General features: G+C 30.0%; 1 protein-coding gene across 1 annotated transcript in view; it reads left to right on the top strand.

Moving 5' to 3' along the window:
- The first annotated feature begins 6,439 nt into the window (after positions 1-6,439).
- MS3_00011140 (uncharacterized protein) overlaps positions 6,440-8,086 on the top strand; it is a 57,221-nt gene continuing 55,574 nt past the window's right edge. The window contains exon 1 of the mRNA XM_051219553.1: positions 6,440-6,838. The gene's annotated coding sequence lies outside the window, so the exon portion shown is untranslated. The remainder of the gene's footprint in view (positions 6,839-8,086) is intronic.

The raw sequence follows: 8,086 nt of genomic DNA, 5'->3' as shown, positions 1-8,086 counted from the left end.
ATATATGGGCGACCTGCTTGAACATCTGGGCTACCTGTTCCTGTCATATACATATTTCAACAAGTTATTTAATTTTGTTTGTTTTGATACATCATTATGGCTGTTAATCGCATAATCTATTCAGATGCGTTTCTGAAAATTGTACAACATTTCGTTGTACAAGTTACAAAAGGTCCAGTCAGAGATTTCGTGGCTGCTGGCAATATGCAGCGAAAAGAATGTACATTATTTAGATTTCAGTTGATTGAACTGCTAACTTCTAACTGGTGATCATTCAGTATTTATCGTTAGGATCGACCAAGAAGTAAGAAACAGAAACGTATTGAAAAACATTGTACTGAGAATTTTATATTGTATTAAAAACATAATATTGAATAAAGATAATAATAATAGTAATAGTAATAAATTAAGGATAACAGTAAGCTGTATATATGGACAAATTTATTAGTTATAATCATCATAAATATCATTCAAACTTTATATTCCTTTTGTCATCATACTATTTCATTTATTTGTTCATTTAAAATAATCAAATCTTCAACAGTTTTCATTCTTCTTTAATTATAACTTTTGTTAGCGTTGTTCAAAGTCACATAATCAATGAATAAAAATGTAACTTAAAAATTGAGATTCCGAATATTTTTGATGATTAGATATACATGAATTGAATTTCTTTCTTAAAAACCAAAAGAATTATTATCTATATAAATCCGAATAAATCATAATTGTGATGAAGGTGAGCTGTGTAATATGATAAATTATGAAAATAAGTGTAAACAGCAGAAAATGATGAAAAATGAGAAGGAAATCATTTTAAATTGAGTTTAGTAGTGTAGCATAGGGAAATAGTAATGCGAGAATGGCATCAAGATATATTTCCTGGAGTTTTAGTGAGAAGCAGTGGTCAGTGGAATTCAACCGGGTATGGTGTGAGATAGTAACTCACTGAGGACAATGATGGATGTGTCGCTCAATTTCGTGGATTAGTTGAAGTTAGACATTAACACTGTTGGATGCCGGCCAGATCAGTGGTCCAGAGGTTAAGTGTTCACGTGCGAGTCTGAAAGATCCAGTGATCGAATCTGGCGAGTCGGAAAGGGGGATGTGCACTGCTGAGGAGTCACACTATACGACGAAACGGCTTTTCAGTGGTCCTAGTTTTTCCATTTTGATCTAGCTTCAATTGACTCATGTCCCCAACTATTGAAATTTCTAACCATTAGACAATAAACTAGAGCATTTCTCTAACATACTACTAGTTACATTTAAACCAAATTACAGCTATAAAACTTTCAAAAATCAGTATTCACTACTTTTAAAATCAACTAGGTTGTTTCTATACTTGTATTCACCAGATTTTATTATGCGACTATATTTCTTATCTTTTGAAAAAAACTACATTTTGTAATTTGAGTTTTAAGAAACAACTATGTAATTTACATCATTTATGTAATTTATTCGGTTGAGAGAATTATCACTTCCGGTACTTGAATATTTGATTTGATTGATTCACCTTGCATTGAGATAAACGTTTTTGAAGTTTAAATACAACTTTTCTACCGCATTTCATTTTAAAAAGAAATATCAAACTAAAATGATCTCTAATGGACTATTCATTCAAAATTATACTTGTATATGTTGAAATATGAACCACTGATACCATACAAACATATTACATCTTAGCGTTTTCAAATAATCACATACTGCCAAAATGACTAAAGTAGCAATATTAATCTCAGTATAGTAATGTCATATATCATATTGATACACGATTCTTAAAAATACAGGACACTAAGAAAGGACAGCATATATTCAAATTTAAATAAACATACACAAATAAATCAAAATGTATCGGATGTACGATTAGCAAACTATCGTTTAAAAACGTATGACTAATGTTTCCATAAGTTATACACATCAAGGATTCTGAGTGACACTTTTTCAAGGTTCCATTTATTCATAAAGATTTGTTTCTTTATAAACCTATTGTAATGGTTTTTCATTCAGGAGAAAATCAATATTCACCGGTCAACCAGGTAGTATGAATTTAAAATATCCGAATATCATTTATAAGTAAAATTCACAACACACATCTATTCTATTTGAAACACTTCAGCTGGATATACATGTTAATGACTTTAGGCTATATCGAGGTAATCCGCACAAAATGTACATATGCCAATATGAAACTGACAAATTGAAGTCCTAAATAACAATGAGAAGATACAAGTAAAACAACACCAAGTGAATTTATTAATGATTATGTTCAAACCTGAACCCAGTATTTATCCTTTTGGATCTTAATACCATGTGTGTTCTAAATCCTTATTTCTTTAAATTACTATACTTGCGGTGTGTGCAACTTATGTGGACAAACATAATTAGTATGTAGCAGGAATTGGAAGTGGGATATTCACAGCGAGATGATTAAAAAATAAAGCGAAGAGGCAGATGGAGTATGTAGAGAAAGGAAGATATGAAAATGATGTATCTAATGTATGATTTTCATATTTATAAAGCCACTGTTGAAACATATAATATCAACACATTTGAAGTTTAACAAATACGTCAAAATTCATATTTATTTTAAATAAAGTATCCTATGTAGTATGAAACTAACTGGTTTGAACTACATTGATACAATTTGTTTATCATGAAATGGTTTCATTGTCTGTGTGGATACTTCAAGTTTACTGTCAAACAATATCAAGAATGACCTTTATTATATATTTTTTTCTTGTTTATTTTTTGTTTTATGATCAGGCTTAACACATGTTATCGATTTGTCATTGAAACTTTAGTTAAAGTTTTTTTAAAAATCGTGTTTCCATTTTATGTTTACAAAAATTAAGCACAAATTACAATAATTTGCATATGTTCTCAATCACTCAGTGATGATATTCATAATGAACGCTATTTCTCTAATTGTAAAATAAAGAAGCTGGTAATTTGAGGATATTTCTGTTGAGGAGTTATTTTACAATGTAAATTCATTTCTCTCTGTGTTAACAATACTTAAAACACTAGGTTAGTGAGCTCATTAATGTAAATATTTTTAGTGCTTAATTTTACAATATACAGTATGATCCTCAAATAATTTACAAACTCTTAGATGATTGTTTTGAAGTGCCTCAAAAGAACTTTCGTGTCAGTGACCCTACTATCAACGTTTCCTACTTGACCTATATTTACTAAAACAACTAAAGAATAAGCCTTCAGATTGAAACTGTACAGTCTGCATTTGTAAATTTGTTTTTTTCTTATCGAATAAGGTGTATTTGTTGTTCAATAGGATTTAGGAAAACTTTCCCGCATTGCTAAAATAGGTAGTAGTAGATGCATAAATCATTCGACTACAGAACATACTGCCACTACGGAGTATTCGTTCAAAACAAAATTATTGCTCGAAATTCTCCACAAACTGAACAAAAATCTAGCGCATTATTATGTTCTCGTTTAACTTCTACACACATGAGACCTATACGTCTAAGAAAGGGTCTTTACCTTATTATTTGAGCATGGGATCAACACAGTTATCTTTACGAATTGTATAGGAAGGGGTTTTGTGGATATTATAGCAATTTAATAGTTGAGATCATGAGTCAATTGAAGCTAGATTCGATCACAAGATCTATCAGACTCGCACGTGAACACTTAACCTCTGGACCACTGATCTGGCCGGCATCCAACAGTGTTAATGTCTAACTTCAACTAATCCACGAAATTGAGCGACACATCCATCATTGTCCTCAGTGAGTTACTATCTCACACCATACCCGGTTGAATTCCACTGACCACTGCTTCTCACTAAAACTCCAGGAAATATCTCTTGAAGCCAGTCACTTTTGAGCATATGTTGATTAATATCAGAAGGGGATTTTGTAGATATTATATTAACTTCAATAATTGAAAACATGAGTCAATTGAAGTTAGACCACTACGGCCATCCAGTGCTTCCAGGTTTTCCATGATGGTCTCGCTTCAATTGATTCGTGATTTCAACTATTGAAGATATATGTCATATGTTATATGCATATATACATGACAACCCGTATTATTTAAGATTTTAACCTCAATACAATTTTACCGATATCGTGCTTGGTTAAGGATATACTTCTGGTTTAGCTGTGATAGGATTTATTTATTTTTTAACCAGTAACGAAACCTATAAAACAATCAGTAATCTTTTGAAATATTCACTGTTAGTCACCATTTCTCTCTGTTTATAATTGATATATTATAGCTTTATGCAAAGTTTATTCTTAGCATTCTTAATAGGGTCATTTTATAGTTTCAAAGTATTTACAGCCTCAAAAATAACATCATTCACAAATGATTTGACATGATCGCATGTCATTCTAAGGTTCTTAGTGTTGCTCAGTAATGAGCTCAAACGAATTTCAATATTGAACTTTTGAGATATTGGGCTTGTTTGAATAATTCTTACTTCATAAAGTTGAAAAACATTCCAAGTATTCTATTAATCTAATTATGAAACATGAATTAGACCATTCTTGGTATTCAGAACCACCGAATCAATTAATTCGGTTACTCTACAAAATAATGTAAGTAAATATACCAACATTGAAGCATAATAATTTGATCTAATCAGTAATAAAAGCTTCTGTTAAGTTTGATGAGAAAAAATTATAATTACTTTGTATAACTCTATTTAAGTGAAGTATACCATTATTAGAGCTGTTTTGAGTTAAATACTAAAATGTATACCGAATGTTAGATAGGGAATATTTTTTGAATAGGAATGCATTTAGAGTTATAATTATCGATCTACCGGTCTATAAAATCTTTTTCTCTTGTAATTACTCCATAGAACAATTGTAGAAGTTTGTATTGATTAATTGTTTGCTTTAAATTAACAAAGATAATTAGGTTAGTAGAAGTATTTACGTAAGCTAGATTTTATTTGTCTATCTAGCCAGCTCTATCTACTTATTATAATAAGTTTGAGACTGACCAATTTTATTTCTTCCATATATTAAGTAATATTTAAGATAAAATTTAACGTTAACATATAACCGTGTTGAGATCTGTCGTAGATCTCTGTCATTCGTGAGACATTTTATACACTGAGTAATAATTAGTGTAAATAAACTACAACTATTTTTTATATTCTGCAAGGCATCCCGCGTTATAATGCACATTATTATCCCTGTAGTTACCAATTACGATATCTGAAAATAATCACTAATCATTCATTCAACATATCTGGGTCCTGGGTTCGAATCTCGCGGGAGGCGAAATCGTGGATGCGCACTGCTGAGTCGTCACACTATAGGACGAAATGGCCGTCCAGTGCTTCCAGGTTTTCCATAGTGATCTAGCTTGAATTGACTTATGATTTTAAGTATTGAAATTTCTAAAAATCTCCACAAAACCCTTTCAGATATCTGTTTCGTACTTACAAATTTAATACTGACTTCATAAAACACAAGTATGTGTTAGTGATAACAATTTAGGCAGTACGGATGAATGAAAGTAATACTAGTGACCGTAAAGATAGATTTGTTTTTCAAGAAACCATTAATCGGAACAAAATAAACCAGCTTATGTGATTATCAAGGCGTAATACGCTTTAAAATCTATCCTCTTGCCTCTATATAATAATTGTAGAAATATTTTAGTCCCATTGGTTAACCTTTAAAAAAACAGTAATAAAGTCAAAAATTGTGTTTTACTCTGTTTTTGCTAATTTCCTTAAAGTAATATGACTATTTGATTGAATTAATACTGGGTGTTAGGTTATCAAATTGTTTACATATTTGTAAAACTAGAAGTAATATCTGATTACTTCTTAAAATTTTGACCATTAAAACAGTGACTGAAAGAAGTTTTTACGTTCAAATTAGTTATGACAATGAAGTATGTAACACCATTACTAACCACGATGAAAAACACTATTCTTCAAATTCACTCGGTGTTGTTTTACTTATATCTTCCCAATATTATTTAGGACTGCAATCGATCAGTTTCTTGTTGGCATATGTGCATCCTATGCGGATTGCCTCTATATAGCCTTAATTCACAAGCATTCTGTGCAAAGATGGATAGTGGCTAGCAAAGGAATCCAGTTTGCCGCGCGTTTCGTCCTATTCGTGATTCGTCAACTAGATGTACCCGCACCTCAGAGTTGACGTTCCTTTTGTGGCTCGAACTCAATACCATTCGCTTTAGACGCCACCGTATTATCCAGTATGCATATATGCCAATAAGATTTTTCAAGGATGCATATCATTATTATATAATAATTATTAATATCCATCTTCATTATTAAGAAATTAAAGACAAGTGATTTCTGGAAATAAAATGACCAAATAACCAATAGGAAGATGGTCTTTATCAACTTTTTATTAACTTACAATTGGTCTATTCAATGTCATTGTGTACCGATATTTTAATGATACATTGTAGATTAGCTTTTAATATGGCATTTATCAATGTGATTATTATTATTTTATATTTGGGAATCAATTTTATCAAGTTTTAATTTTAATCTTATACTACTGAATATACTACTAATGTATGGAATTAAATACATTTGAATAGAAGGAAATAAATGAATTCATATTTGATCAACCGAATGAAATTATGGAAACACAGAAAATATTATGAATCTACCTATCTATCTATGTGTATTGTGTGAATGAGAAGCTCTTATAAAAACGTTATTTTACAACATACATTGAGAAATGAATCAAAGAGACTTGATCAAGTTTGAAAGTAGTGCTACATTTTCATTCACAATCATTTTGTAGTCACTGTATGAATTTTGAGCTACCTCTTATTTTTATGTAGTTCACAGTTAATGGATATCATGAAAGTAAGTATGTTGTTAATATTTGAAATTTCCATGAAAATAAATTACACTAATAAGATACTCTACTGTACTACTACTACTACTACTACTACTACTACTACTACTACTACTACTACTACTACTACTACTGATAATAATAATAATAATAATAATGGAAAAAAATTTTAGTTCACGTACATACTTCCGATAGTTTGGTATCTATGATATGGATGATTTATCTACAAATCCTCATTGGCACAAATCCAACTGGAATAAAGTTTTAATAGAACACGAAGACTCTCTAGTACTTTTAGTGAAACATTTTCCTTTTTAAACATGATTAAGTTCCACTGATTATGCTTTCGTTCATGATTCATCTTAGTGGTTGCTGATAATATTTGCCAAAACAGTAACATAAGTTCGAGAGTTGAATCATTTAATTAAGCAAATTATAGAATAGAATTGTTTCCTACTTTGATTTACCTCTGGCTTATATATGTATATCTACATATACGTGAATTAAACATTAATGTCAGCGTGTCAAATAGATGTAATTTCTTCAGTTAGCTCTTTTTATATCCTTACTGACTTATTGGCTTCTTCACTATTTTTAATTAGAGAGTAAGCAACGTAGATTATACAAGTTCACGTAGTTCAGTTCGATGACTTTACCTACAGCTCTGTTCTCGTTCACAATGAATCATACTTGACAAATAGCTAATTGATGAGTCCATCAATTTTTTTAACGTTAGTAAAGTAATAAAACCATGTTTATGGATTCTCAAATCATCATGTTTTATTGGCTAGATATAAATATCTATGTGGAAAGATTTAACTCATTCGAATTATGAAAACAGAATTTAAAAATTACTTGTAATATACAACTGATATCTACAGTCTGAATATATTAAAGACTGGTTTTAAGTTAAGCTACTGATATGAAACTAAATTTCCAAAAAGGAGTAACATTTCAAAATAAACATTGTCTATGAATTCATCAAAGCACGAATTTCAGCAGAGTTAGTTGAAAACTATTATCATATTGAATTATGTATTTGACAAAAAATGATTTGAATATTAGGTATGATCCTTTTTATTTTATATTTTAGATCATTTTTTCTTGATGTGATCATGTTATCTAAATGATATAAATTGAAAAAAAGATATAATGTTTCTTTTATCAATAAGATGAGACTGTTCATAAAGTTGAAATGAATTCAATTCAGTTTCATGTCTTTATTGATTTATCAGATCAAAAACAAGGTTGTTGGA

This window comes from Schistosoma haematobium, chromosome 5 (genome assembly GCF_000699445.3).
Source record: "Schistosoma haematobium chromosome 5, whole genome shotgun sequence".
Lineage (NCBI taxonomy): Eukaryota > Metazoa > Platyhelminthes > Trematoda > Strigeidida > Schistosomatidae > Schistosoma > Schistosoma haematobium.
The sequence above is the reverse complement of the archived record's forward strand: the minus strand, read 5'-3'. Positions and strand labels throughout refer to the sequence as shown.